The sequence below is a fragment of the Tamandua tetradactyla genome, chromosome 18 (genome assembly GCF_023851605.1).
Source record: "Tamandua tetradactyla isolate mTamTet1 chromosome 18, mTamTet1.pri, whole genome shotgun sequence".
In the NCBI taxonomy this organism is placed as follows: Eukaryota; Metazoa; Chordata; class Mammalia; order Pilosa; family Myrmecophagidae; genus Tamandua; species Tamandua tetradactyla.
In genome coordinates this window covers 36,285,106-36,299,785 of record NC_135344.1, presented here as the reverse complement: position 1 = coordinate 36,299,785, position 14,680 = coordinate 36,285,106, and the positions used below count along the sequence as shown (strand labels likewise).

The 14,680-nt window shown below is 38.2% G+C and overlaps 1 protein-coding gene across 10 annotated transcripts in view; it reads right to left on the bottom strand.

The window, feature by feature from the left end:
• PIAS2 (protein inhibitor of activated STAT 2) overlaps positions 1-14,680 on the bottom strand; it is a 189,476-nt gene that overhangs the window by 159,497 nt on the left and 15,299 nt on the right. The window contains exon 2 of one of the 10 annotated variants that reach the window (XM_077135542.1): positions 583-671. The exons of the other annotated variants lie outside the window; for them this stretch is intronic. The gene's annotated coding sequence lies outside the window, so the exon portion shown is untranslated. The remainder of the gene's footprint in view (positions 1-582; positions 672-14,680) is intronic. 10 annotated transcript variants of the gene reach the window in all.

Here is a 14,680-nt window from a genome sequence, read left to right as displayed (position 1 = left end):
GAAATGGACAACTTTCTATAAAAGTATAATCAACCAAAAGTGATTTTAAAATTGAAAATATGAATACTACTATACCCAAAACAATTAAATCAGTACTTAAGAATCTTCTCACAAAGCAAACACCAGCAACACTTTTACAAGTAAGTTCTAACAAACATTTATGAAAAGATCATTCTAATATTATATAAACTCGTCCAGAGGAAGGAAAAGATATATTTTTAAAAAATAATTATTAAAGGTGAATATTATTATTCATTCTTAGAGACATAAAATTCTAAATTAAAACTCTAATCAAACTGAGTCTAGTAATGAAAAAATGAGAAAGGCAGATATGGGTTGAATTTATACTTAGAACCCTAGGTTGGTTTAACATTAGAAAATCAATCAACATAATTCACTATATTAAAAGATTATAGAAAACAACATGATACTCTCAAAAGATGCAGGAATAAAAAGCTTTTTATAAAATTCAACATCCATTTATGATTAAAAAAAAAAACTTACAAAATTAGTAACAGAAAGGAAAATCCTTAACCTAAAAAGATTATCTACAATAAACCTACATCAAGCATCATACTTAACTGTGAAACTTTGAAAGCATTCCCTTTAAAATCAGGAACAAGATCACGATGCCCCCATCACCGCTCCTATTCAACATTGTACTGGAGATCCTAGCCAGCACATTAAGACAAGAAAAAGAAAGAAAGAAAGAAAAAATAAGAATTGGAGAGGAAGAAACAAAGAGGTTATTATTCACAGGGCTATCTGCATAGAATATCTAAAAGAAATCTACAAATAATTTATCACAATTAGGATTACAGCAAGATTGCTATACCTAGTCAAATTTTATTTCTATAATAATAAGAAAGGTAGAAAATATCATCATAAAAAGGTACCATTACATTATGCTACAAAAATAAGGCACCTAGAAATAAATCTAGCAAAATACATCTGCCATACTCTCACTTGAAGAAAATTATGAAATTTTACTAGAAGACGTTTCACGAGACTTAAATAAATGGAGACTACAATATGTTCATGGTTTAGAAAAAAAGTAACAGAATGTTAGTTCTCCCTTGAGTAGGGCATGGATTCTGTAGGTTTGTCCAAAACGATGCCCTGATAAATCTCAGAGTGATCTGAACAGTGAAAAAAAAAGTATTTGCAAAGACCCCTTGGGGGAATAGAGAGAAAGGGGAAATTCAACTTTCCCATTTGGAGAAGGCCTGATATTCTCACAAGCAGTGAGGACAACAAAATCAATAGGCTGAACCCTCAATCTTGGGGTTTGTTCATATGAAACTCATCCCCGCAAAGGACAGGCTAAGCCTACTAAAAATTTGCCTAAGAGTCACCCCCAGAAAGCCTCTTTTGTTGCTCAGATGAGGCCTATCTCTCAGTCAACACAGTAAGCAAACTCACTGTCCTCCCCCTCTCTATGTGGGACATGACTCCCAGTGGTGTAAACCTCCCTGGCAACATGGGACAGAAATCTTAGAATGAGATGGGACTCACCATCAAGGGACTGAGAAAACCTTCTCAACTGAAAGGGGAAAGAGAGAAATGAAACAAAATAAAGTGTCAGTGGCTGAGAGATTTCAAACAGAGTCAAGAGGTTATCCTGGAGATTATTCTTCCGCATTATATAGATATGTAAGGTGTAGTAGAGAGGCTAGAGGGAAATGTCTGAAACTGTAGAGCTGTGTTCCAGTAGCCATGTTTCTTTAAGATGAGTGGATAATGATATAGCTTTCACAAGTGACTATGTGATTGTGAAAACCTTGTTCTCTACGGTATGGACAGATAAGTAAAAAATACGGATTAAAAATGAATAAATAATAGGGGGAACAAATGTTAAAATAAATTGAGTAGAGGGGAATATGAGAGGGAGGGATAAGGGGTATGGTATATGTGAGTTTTTTCTTTTTATTTCTTTTTCTGGACTGATGTAAATGTTCTGAAAAATGATCATGGGGATGAACATACAACTATGTGATGACTTGTGAGCCACTGATTGCACACTAAGTATGGAATGTTCATATGTTAAGAATGTTCATGTTTGTATGCTGATTGGTTTTATTAATTTAAAAAAGTTAATTTTGCACCAAATGAGCATTTCTCCCTTTGTTCTTACACAGAAGTTGAAGTTTTGTGATGTGGATGGCCAACTGTTTTCGGCACCCTGCAGTGCTGACATTCCTTTGTTCTTCCTCATTCAGCCTTGATTCTTGAAGACGACTGGATAACTACAGAGTTTTTAAGGTGTGATCATGTGATTGTGAAAATCTTTTTACTGACATTCCTTTTATCCAGTATATGGAAAGATGAGTAAGAAAAAAAGAAAAGACAATAAATAAATAATCAGGAAAAAAAATGTTAGTTCTCACCAAATTGATTCATTGCATTTTTCATGAAAATACCAACAGTATTAAAGATGATACTGTGAACAGTATCAACTTTAAAACATGATTCTAAAATTATATGCAGAATCAAACCACCAGTAGTTCCTTGAAGAACACCATAAGGCAGAAGGAGCACTTGCTCTACTTCCATGCCCCTCAATGACTGAATAACCCATTTCAGACCAGCCCTCCCTGTGAGAACTTAAAAACCTAATTTGATGTAAAAAAAAAAAAAAAAAAAAATTCTTTAAAGGCATGACGTGCAACAAAGGCAACAAAGATCTGAGAGTTCAAAATTCTAGAAAGAAGGGAAGCCTAGAAAGATTTAGACCAACATTTGATGCCTCTTTTCCCCTGAAAAAGACAGATTTGGCAAGCCACTTCAAGTAGCCAATAAGCCACAAACTCCCAGATGGTTCCCAGGCCAGATAAGCCCTGAAACCGATGAGCCAGCCTCTCCAGAACGTCAACTAGTTACATCCTCCTATCCCATATTGTTGACAGTCCTTTCCAACATGAGAAAGTTAGAATGGGCATAGTCCAAATATTCCTAAATATTGAGAGAATGATCAAAAGAAAAGGTGGAGTTATGAAAGAGAAAATAGGATTTAACAAATGAGTATGACTGCTGAATCGTTACAATGATGTTTCTTTTAGTCTCCAGTATCTTGGAGCAGCTAGAAGGAAAAACCTAAAATCGTAGAATTGTAACCCATACCAAACTTTAAAATCTGTTCTACAACCAATTGTTGCAGTGTGCTTCGAAATTTATTTATTTTTTGCATATATGTCATTTTTCACAATTTAAAAAAGATGCTGAAGAAGGAAGGAATGAGGTCCTGAAGCAAATGACAACACAGATGAACCTTGAGGACATAATGCTAACTGAAATAAGTCAGACACAACAGGACAGGTATTATATGATTTAATTAATATGAAATAACTAGAATACGCAAACTCATAGTCATAAAACAGAAAGGGGAGCAGTTCCTAAATGTACAGAATTTTTAACAAGGTTGAATTTAAATGTTTGGAAATGGATAGAGGTGATGGTTTCACGGTACGGTGAGATAACTAACAGTGCTGACTTGAGTGTGAATGTGGTTGAAAGGGGGTTAGAGTCAAATTGTGTCCCCAACACTGCAAATATAAATAAGTTCTTTTACGAACTAGAACAAATGTACGACACTTGTACAAAGAGTTAACGACAGAGTGTTGGGGAAACCACCTATTGCAAGCTACTGACTACAGTTAACAGTAATACCTTAATATTCTTTCGTGAACAGTAACAGGTGTACCATAGCGATACTAGGAGTCAACAACAGGTGGGATAAGAGGTTAAGAGTATTTTGAGTTGTTTTTTTTTTAATGTATATTTGTTAGTTTTCTTTTTGGAGTAATGAAAAAGATCTTAAATTGAGTGTGACGATATGTCACAACTAGGTGATGATACTGTGCAACACTGTACTTTGGATGGATTATATGGTATGTAAATATATCTCAATAAAATCTGAGGTTTAAAAAATGATGCTGACAATCTGCTGTTCTTCTGAGGGAAAAACATGAATCTGGAGCACCACTTCACACTATATATACAAAATCAATTCCAGATGGATTAAAAACTTAAATTAGGAAGATAAAACACTATATAACTTCCATAAGATAACACTAGAAAATATCTTCAAGAACTCTCTGCTGAAGAAAAAGTTACTCAGACAGATTAAAAAAGTACTACCCATAAAAAACATACGTTCAATAACATTAAAATTAAGAAACTGTTCACCAAAACACACAAGAACTTAAAAAACCCAGTACAAAAACTGACAAAGACACAAAATGGGAATTAACCAGAATAGGGAAGACTAGTCTATCAGCATTGTAAAAAAATGCTCAAATGCATTAGCAAAAACTTTTAAAGTCTGGCAAAATCATATGTGGACAAGAAAGCTGAATACTTCCTGGAAGATGGCGGCTTAGTAAGACGCGCGGATCTTAGTTTCTTCTCCAGGACACCTACTAGGGGAGTAGAAACGATACAGAAAGCGCCCAAAGCCACAACAGAGATAAAAAAGACAGCGTACCCCATCCTGGAACGGCTGGCTGGCTGAGAGAAGCAGCTCGGGTGAGATCGCCGAGGCGCGCGGGCCTTACCGGGCGGGGTGGGAAGTGGCCGGAGTTACTCCCTTCCCCCTTCCCGGGCCGGCTGGGAGAACTGGAGAGGCGGTCCCCTGAAACAAAGACGGCTGGCGCCCACACCACGCGCAGCCCCCAGACCAACTGAGAGAATTGGATCGGAAACCCCCAGGCCGCAGAGAACGGTGACGGGTGGGGGAGGCCCCTTCCAAACCCGTGACTCCCGGGGAACGTGCACTCTCTCGGGCGGGCCGCTGCCGCTGGCGCCCTTCCGCCACGCTTGTTGCCCAGGGCCGACTAGGAAATTCGGACGGGCTCTTTCCCTGGCTGCGGCGACCAGCAACCCTCCCTGCGTTCGGACCGAGGGCGGGCTCAAGCCGCTTCGGCTAGCGAACCCCCAGGACGGCGAGAGTTTTCCAAAGTTTAAGGTCCCACAGCACCTTTTACTGGTGGGACCCGCAGACAAACGTGTACCACGAGCGCCACCTACTGGGCAGGATAAGAAAAACAGAACCCAGAGATTTCACAGAAAAATATTACAACCTTGCTGGGTCCAACACCAAGAGAAATCTGAATAAATGCCCAGACGCCAGCAGCAGAAGATAACTGTACACGCTCAAAAGATTGAGAATATGGCTCAGTCAAAGGAACAAACCAATAGCTCAAATGAGACACAAGAGCTGAGACAACTAATGCTGAATATACGAACAGAAATGGAAAACCTCTTCAAAAATGAAATCGATAAATTGAGGGAGGACATGAAGAGGACATGGGCTGAACATAAAGCAGAAATAGAAAAACTGAAAAACCAAATCGCAGAACTTATGGAAGTGAAGGATAAAGTAGCAAACATAGAAAAAATAATGAATAGCTACAATGATAGATTTAAAGAGACAGAAGATAGAATTAGTGATTTGGAGGATGGAACATCTGAATTCCAAAAAGAAACAGAAACTATAGGGAAAAGAATGGAAATATTTGAACAGGGTATCAGGGAACTCAAGGACAATATGAACCGCACAAATACACGTGTTGTGGGTGTCCCAGAAGGAGAAGAGAAGGGAAAAGGAGGAGAAAAACTAATGGAAGAAATTATCACTGAAAATTTCCCAACTCTTATGAAAGACCTAAAATTACAGATCCAAGAAGTGCAGCGCACCCCAAAGAGATTAGACCCAAATAGGCGTTCTCCAAGACACTTACTAGTTAGAATGTCAGAGGTCAAAGAGAAAGAGAGGATCTTGAAAGCAGCGAGAGAGAAGCAATCCATAACATACAAGGGAAACCCAATAAGACTATGCACAGATCTCTCAGCAGAAACCATGGAAGCTAGAAGACAGTGGGATGATGTATTTAAAATACTAAAAGAGAAAAACTGCCAACCAAGACTCCTATATCCAGCAAAATTATCCTTCAAAAATGAGGGAGAAATTAAAACATTCTCAGACAAAAAGTCACTGAAAGAATTTGTGACCAAGAGACCAGCTCTGCAAGAAATACTAAAGGGAGCACTAGAGTCAGATACAAAAAGACAGAAGAGAGAGATATGGAAAAGAGTGTAGAAAGAAGGAAAATCAGATATGATGTATATAATACAAAAGGCAAAATGTTAGAGGAAAATATTATCCAAACAGTAATAACACTGAATGTCAATGGACTGAATTCCCCAATCAAAAGACATAGATTGGCAGAATGGATTAAAAAACAGGATCCTTCTATATGCTGTCTACAGGAAACACATCTTAGACCCAAAGATAAACATAGGTTGAAAGTGAAAGGTTGGGAAAAGATATTTCATGCAAATAACAACCAGAAAAGAGCAGGAGTGGCTATACTAATATCCAACAAATTAGACTTCAAATGTAAAACAGTTAAAAGAGACAAAGAAGGACACTATATACTAATAAAAGGAACAATTAAACAAGAAGACATAACAATCATAAATATTTACGCACCGAATCAGAATGCCCCAAAATACGTGAGGAATATACTGCAAACACTGAAAAGGGAAATAGACTCATATACCATAATAGTTGGAGACTTCAACTCACCACTCTCATCAAGGGACAGAACATCTAGACAGAGGATCAACAAAGAAATAGAGAATCTGAATATTACTATAAATGAACTAGACTTAATAGACATTTATAGGACATTACATCCCACAACAGCAGGATACACCTTTTTCTCAAGTGCTCATGGATCATTCTCAAAGATAGACCATATGCTGGGTCACAAAGCAAGTCTTAACAAATTTAAAAAGATTGAAATCTTACACAACACTTTCTCGGACCATAAAGGAATGATGTTGGAAATCAATAATAGGCAGAGTGCCAGAAAATTCACAAATACGTGGAGGCTCAACAACACACTCCTAAACAACGACTGGGTCAAAGAAGAAATTGCAAGAGAAATCAGTAAATACCTCGAGGCGAATGAAAATGAAAACACAACATATCAAAACTTATGGGACGCAGCAAAGGCAGTGCTAAGAGGGAAATTTATTGCTCTAAATGCCTATATCAGAAAAGAAGAAAAGGCAAAAATTCAGGAATTAACTATCCATTTGGAAGAACTGGAGAAAGAACAGCAAGCTAACCCCAAAGCAAGCAAAAGGAAAGAAATAACAAAGATTAGAGCACAAATAAATGAAATTGAAAACATGAAAACAATAGAGAAAATCAATAAGGCCAGAAGTTGGTTCTATGAGAAAATCAATAAGATTGATGGGCCCTTAGCAAGATTGACAAAAAGAAGAAGAGAGAGGATGCAAATAAATAAGATCAGAAATGGAAGAGGAGACATAACTACTGACCTCACAGAAATAAAGGAGGTAATAACAGGATACTATGAACAACTTTACGCTAATAAATACAACAGTTTAGATGAAATGGACGGGTTCCTGGAAAGACATGAACAACCAACTTTGACTCAAGAAGAAATAGATGACCTCAACAAACCAATCACAAGTAAAGAAATTGAATTAGTCATTCAAAAGCTTCCTAAAAAGAAAAGTCCAGGACCAGATGGCTTCACATGTGAATTCTACCAAACGTTCCAGAAAGAATTAGTACCAATTCTCTTCAAACTCTTCAAAAAAATCGAAGTGGAGGGAAAACTACCTAATTCATTCTATGAAGCCAACATCACCCTCATACCAAAACCAGGCAAAGATATTACAAAAAAAGAAAACTACAGACCAATCTCTCTAATGAATACAGATGCAAAAATCCTCAATAAAATTCTAGCAAATCGTATCCAACAACACATTAAAAGAATTATACATCATGACCAAGTAGGATTCATCCCAGGTATGCAAGGATGGTTCAACATAAGAAAATCAATTAATGTAATACACCATATCAACAAATCAAAGCAGAAAAATCACATGATCATCTCAATTGATGCAGAGAAGGCATTCGACAAGATTCAACATCCTTTCCTGTTGAAAACACTTCAAAAGATAGGAATACAAGGGAACTTCCTTAAAATGATAGAGGGAATATATGAAAAACCCACAGCTAATATCATCCTCAATGGGGAAAAATTGAAAACTTTCCCCCTAAGATCAGGAACAAGACAAGGATGTCCACTATCACCACTATTATTCAACATTGTGTTGGAGGTTCTAGCCAGAGCAATTAGACAAGAAAAAGAAATACAAGGCATCAAAATTGGAAAGGAAGAAGTAAAACTAGCACTGTTTGCAGACGATATGATACTATACGTCGAAAACCCGGAAAAATCCACAACAAAACAACTAGAGCTTATAAATGAGTACAGCAAAGTAGCAGGTTACAAGATCAACATTCAAAACTCTGTAGCATTTCTATACACTAGTAATGAACAAGCTGAGGGGGAAATCAAGAAACAAATCCCATTTACAATTGCAACTAAAAGAATAAAATACCTAGGAATAAATTTAACTAAAGAGACAAAAAACCTATATAAAGAAAACTACAAAAAACTGCTAAAAGAAATCACAGAAGACCTAAATAGATGGAAGGGCATACCGTGTTCATGGATTGGAAGACTAAATATAGTTAAGATGTCAATCCTACCTAAATTGATTTACAGATTCAATGCAATACAAATCAAAATCCCAACAACTTATTTTTCAGAAATAGAAAAACCAATAAGCAAATTTATCTGGAAGGGCAGGGTGCCCCGAATTGCTAAAAACATCTTGAGGAAAAAAAACGAAGCTGGAGGTCTCGCGCTGCCTGACTTTAAGGCATATTATGAAGTCACAGTGGTCAAAACAGCATGGTATTGGCATAAAGATAGATATATCGACCAATGGAATCGAATAGAGTGCTCAGATATAGACCCTCTCATCTATGGACATTTGATCTTTGATAAGGCAGTCAAGCCAACTCACCTGGGACAGAGCAGTCTCTTCAATAAATGGTGCCTAGAGAACTGGATATCCATATGCAAAAGAATGAAAGAAGACCCATCTCTCACACCCTATACAAAAGTTAACTCAAAATGGATCAAAGATCTAAACATTAGGTCTAAGACCATAAAACAGTTAGAGGAAAATGTTGGGAGATATCTTATGGATCTTACAACTGGAGGCGGTTTTATGGACCTTAAACCTAAAGAAAGAGCACTGAAGAAGGAAATAAATAAATGGGAACTCCTCAAAATTAAACACTTTTGTGCATCAAAGAACTTCATCAAGAAAGTAGAAAGACAGCCTTCACAATGGGAGACAATATTTGGAAATGATATATCAGATAAAGGTCTAGTATCCAGAATTTATAAAGAGATTGTTCATCTCAACAACAAAAAGACAGCCAACCCAATTACAAAATGGGAAAAAGACTTGAACAGACACCTCTCAGAAGAGGAAATACGGATGGCCAAGAGGCACATGAAGAGATGCTCAATGTCCCTGGCCATTAGAGAAATGCAAATCAAAACCACAATGAGATATCATCTCACACCCACCAGAATGGCCATTATCAACAAAACAGAAAATGACAAGTGCTGGAGAGGATGCGGAGAAAGAGGCACACTTATCCACTGTTGGTGGGAATGTCAAAGGGTGCAACCACTGTGGAAGGCAGTTTGGCGGTTCCTCAAAAAGCTGAATATAGAATTGCCATACGACACAGCAATACCATTGCTAGGTATCTACTCAAAGGACTTAAGGGCAAAGACACAAACGGACATTTGCACACCAATGTTTATAGCAGCATTATTTATTGCAAAGAGATGGAAACAGCCAAAATCTCCATCAACAGAAGAGTGGCTAAACAAACTGTGGTATATACATACGATGGAATATTATGCAGCTTTAAGACAAGATAAACTTATGAACCATGTAATAACATGGATGGACCTAGAGAATATTATGCTGAGTGAGTCCAGCCAAAAACTAAAGGACAAATACTGTATGGTCCCACTGATGTGAACGGACATTCGAGAATAAACTTGAAATATGTCATTGGTAACAGAGTTCAGCAGGAGTTAGAAACAGGGTAAGACAATGGGTAATTGAAGCTGAAGGGATACAGACTGTGCAACAGGACTAGATACAAAAACTCAAAAATGGACAGCACAATAATACCTAATTGTAAAGTAATCATGTTAAAACACTGAATGAAGCTGCATCTGAGCTATAGGTTTTTGTTTTGTTTTGTTTTGTTTTGTTTTGATTTTACTATTATTACTTTTGTTTTTTTCTCTATATTAACATTCTATATCTTTTTCGGTTATGTTGCTAGTTCTTCTAAACCAATGCAAATGTACTAAGAAATGATGATCATGCATCTATGTGATGATGTTAAGAATTAATGATTGCATGTGTAGAATGGTATGATCTCTAAATGTTGGGTTAATTTCTTTTTTTCCGTTAATTAAAAAAAAAAAAAAAAGAGAAGGGATAATTGGAGATGAAGGGATACAGACTGTACAACGGGACTGGATATAAAAACTCAGAAATGGACAGCACAATACTACCCAATTGTAATGCAATTATGTTAAAACACTGAATGAAGCTGCATGTGAGGTATAGGTTTTTTGTTTTTGTTTTTTTTGGTTTTTTTTCTTTCTATTATTGTTTTAATTCTTATTCTGTTGTCTTTTTATTTCTTTTTCTAAATCGATGCAAATGTACTAAGAAATGATGAATATGCAACTATGTGATGTTATTAAGAATTACTGATTGTACATGTAGATTGGAATGATTTCTAATTGTTCTGTTAATTCTTTTTTTAAATAATAAAAATAAAAAAAAAGAAAAAATAAAAATAAATAAATAAAAAAAAAGAAAAAAAAAAAAAGAAAGCTGAGCAATGAAAACATGTGCACTGACGGAGGAAGTATATACATATACAAACATCTTTGGAAAACAATCTGACATTGTCCAGTCTTGTTGCTGCACCTTTGAGTACCAGCAATTCTGCTCCTAGAACTTCTATGGTGAAACACAAATATTCACACTAAGTGGGATAAATAAAGATTACAAATACTCTCATATCAGCACAAGTCAGGCTTTTCCACAAAATAAATCTGCTGAAAATTTACTGCTTTTTGCTCGTTTGTTTTTCTCATTTTCAGAGCTTTTTCAATTTCAGAAGTTTGGATAAGGGATTTAGAGACCCATAATAGAAAAGAGGACAAACTACACAAATGTCCACCAGCAAAGAAATGGACACACTGTGGTATATTCATACAATGGAAAATAAACATGAAAAAATATTACACACAGCATTATCTCATTAATACCAAGTTCAAAAACAATAAAACTAAATAATATTTGCACATATTAAAAATCTAAAGAGCTTTTTCTCGGCCGGCCTGGCGGCGCTCCCGCCCCGCCAGCCAACCCGCCCTCCTCACCCTCTTTCTCCACCGGCCCGGCGGCGCTCCCGCCCCGCCAGCCAGCCCGCCCTCCTCGCCCTCTTCCCCCTTCTGCTCCGGCGGCGCTCCATCCGCCATCTTGTCCTTCCCTTTCTCCTCCTGCTCCGGCGGCTCTCCAACCACCACCGTGTCCTCTTCCGCCTTCACCGGCTTCTCCGCCACCGGCCTCGACAGCCTTGCCACCCTCACCTTTCCTCCTCGAGAACAGCTACTGGGGGAGTGGAGACGATACAGAGCAGCTCCCGGAGCCACAACAGAGATCAAAGGGACAGCGTTCCCCGTACTGGAACGGCTGACTGTCTGGGAGAACCAGCTCCGGTGAGATCACCGAGGGGTGCGGGCTTTCCCGAGAGGGACGGCAAGCGTCGGGAGTCCCTCCCTTCCTCCTTACCAGGCCAGCTGGCAGAATTGGGTAGGCGGACACCTCGGGCCACGGCGGATGGCGCCCCCACCACGCGAGGCCCCCCGGACCAACTGAGAGAGTTGGGTCGGAAATCCCCAGACCACGTAGAACGGTGACCGGGGGGGGGGGTCCCTTCGAAACATGTGACTCCCCAGTCCGGCTGGGAACAGTGCACTCTCCCAGGCTGCGGCAGCTAGCGCCATCCCACCATGTTTGGCGCCCCGGGCCGACTAGGAAATTCGATCGGGCGCTATCCTGGGATGCGGCGGCCGGCAACCCTCGCCGCGTTCGGACCCCGGGGCCAGCTGGCACTCTTCCAAACCGCTTCGGCTGCCGAACCTTCCCCACGGCGAGAGTTTTCCAAAGTTAAAGGACGCACAGCAACTTTTACTGGTGGGACCCGCAGACAAACGTGTGCCACGAGCGCCACCTGCTGGGCAGGATAAGAAAAACAGAACCCAGAGATTTCACAGAAAAATCTTTCAACCTGTGGGGTCCAACACCCAGGGAAATCTGACTAAATGTCCAGACGCCAGCAGAAGATAACGGATCACGCTCAGAAAACTGAAAATATGGCCCAGTCAAAGGAACAAACCAATAGTTCAAATGAGATACAGGAGCTGAAACAACTAATGCTGAATATACGAACAGAAATGGAAAACCTCTTCAAAAACGAAATCGATAAATTGAGGGAGGACATGAAGAAGACATGGACTGAACAAAAAGAAGAAATAGAAAAACTGAAAAAACAAATCACAGAGCTTATGGAAGTAAAGGATAAAGTAGAAAAGATGGAAAAAACAATGGATACTTAAAATGATAGACTTAAAGAGACACAAGATAGAATTAATGATTTGGAGGATGGAACATCTGAATTCCAAAAAGAAACAAACTATCGGGAAAAGAATGGAAAAATTTGAACAGGGTATCAGGGAACTCAAGGATAATATGAACCGCACAAATATACATGTTGTGGGTGTCCCAGAAGGAGAAGAGAACTGAAAAGGAGGAGAAAAACTAATGGAAGAAATTATCACTGAAAATTTCCCAACTCTTATAAAAGACCTAAAATTACAGATCCAAGAGGTGCAGCGCACCCCAAAGAGATAAGACCCAAATAGGCGTTCTCCAAGACACTTACTAGTTAGAATGTCAGAGGTCAAAGAGAAAGAGAGGATCTTGAAAGCAGCTAGAGAGAAGCAATCCATCACATACAAGGGAAACCCAATAAGACTATGCACAGATCTCTCAGCAGAATCCATGGAAGCTAGAAGACAGTGGGATGATATATTTAAGTTACTAAAAGAGAAAAACTGCCAACCAAGACTCCTATATCCAGCAAACTTGTCCTTCAAAAATGAGGGAGAAATTAAAACATTCTCAGACAAAAAGTCACTGAGAGAATTTGTGACCAAGAGATCAGCTCTGCAAGAAATACTAAAGGGAGCACTAGAGTCAGATACGAAAAGACAGAAGAGAGAGGTATGGAGAACAGTGTAGAAAGAAGGAAAGTCAGATATGATATATACAATACAAAAGGCAAAATGGTAGAGGAAAATATTATCCAAACAGTAATAACACTAAATGTTAATGGACTGAATTCCCCAATCAAAAGACATAGACTGGCAGAATGGATTAAAAAACAGGATCCTTCTATATGCTGTCTACAGGAAACACATCTTAGACCCAAAGTTAAATATAGATTGAAAGGGAAAGGTTGGGAAAAGATATTTCATGCAAATAACAACCAGAAAAGAGCAGGAGTGGCTATACTAATATCCAACAAATTAGACTTCAAATGTAAAGCAGTTAAAAGAGACAAAAAAGGACACTATCTACTAATAAAAGGAACAATTAAACAAGACATAACAATCATAAATATTTATGCACCGAACCAAAATGCCTGAAAATACGTGAGGAATACACTGCAAACACTGAAAAGGGAAATAGACACATATACCATAATAGTTGGAGACTTCAATTCACCACTCTCATCAATGGACAGAACATCTAGACAGAGGATCAATAAAGAAATAGAGAATCTGAATATTACTATAAATGAGCTAGACTTAACAGACATTTATAGGACATTACATCCCACAATAGCAGGATACATCTTTTTCTCAAGTGCTCATGGATCATTCTCAAAGATAGACCATATGCTGGGTCACAAAGCAAGTCTTAACAAATTTAAAAAGATTGAAATCATACACAACACTTTCTCGGATCATAAAGGAATGAAGTTGGAAATCAATAATAGGCGGAGTGCCAGAAAATTCACAAATACGTGCAGGCTCAACAACACACTCTTAAACAACGAGTGGGTCAAGGAAAAAACTGCAAAGAAATTAGTAAATACCTCGAGGCGAATGAAAACGAAAGCACAACATATCAAAACCTATGGGACGTAGCAAAGGCAGTGCTAAGAGGGAAATTTATTGCCCTAAATGCCTGTATCAGAAAAGAAGAAAAGGCAAAAATTCAGGAATTAACTATCCATTTGGAAGAACTGGAGAAAGAACAGCAAACGAATCCCAAAGCAAGCAAAAGGAAAGCAATAACAAAGATCAGAGCAGAAATAAATGAAATTGAAAACACGAAAACAATAGAGAAAATCAATAAGACCAGAAGTTGGTTCTATGAAAAAATCAATAAGATTGATGGCCCTTAGCAAGACTGACAGAAAGAAGAAGAGAGAGGATGCAAATAAATAAGATCAGAAATGGAAGAGGAGACATAACTACTGACCTCACAGAAAGAAAGGAGGTAATAACAGGATACTATGAACAACTTTACGCTAATAAATACAACAATTCAGATGAAATAGACAGGTTCCTGGAAAGACATGAACAACCAACTTTGACTCAAG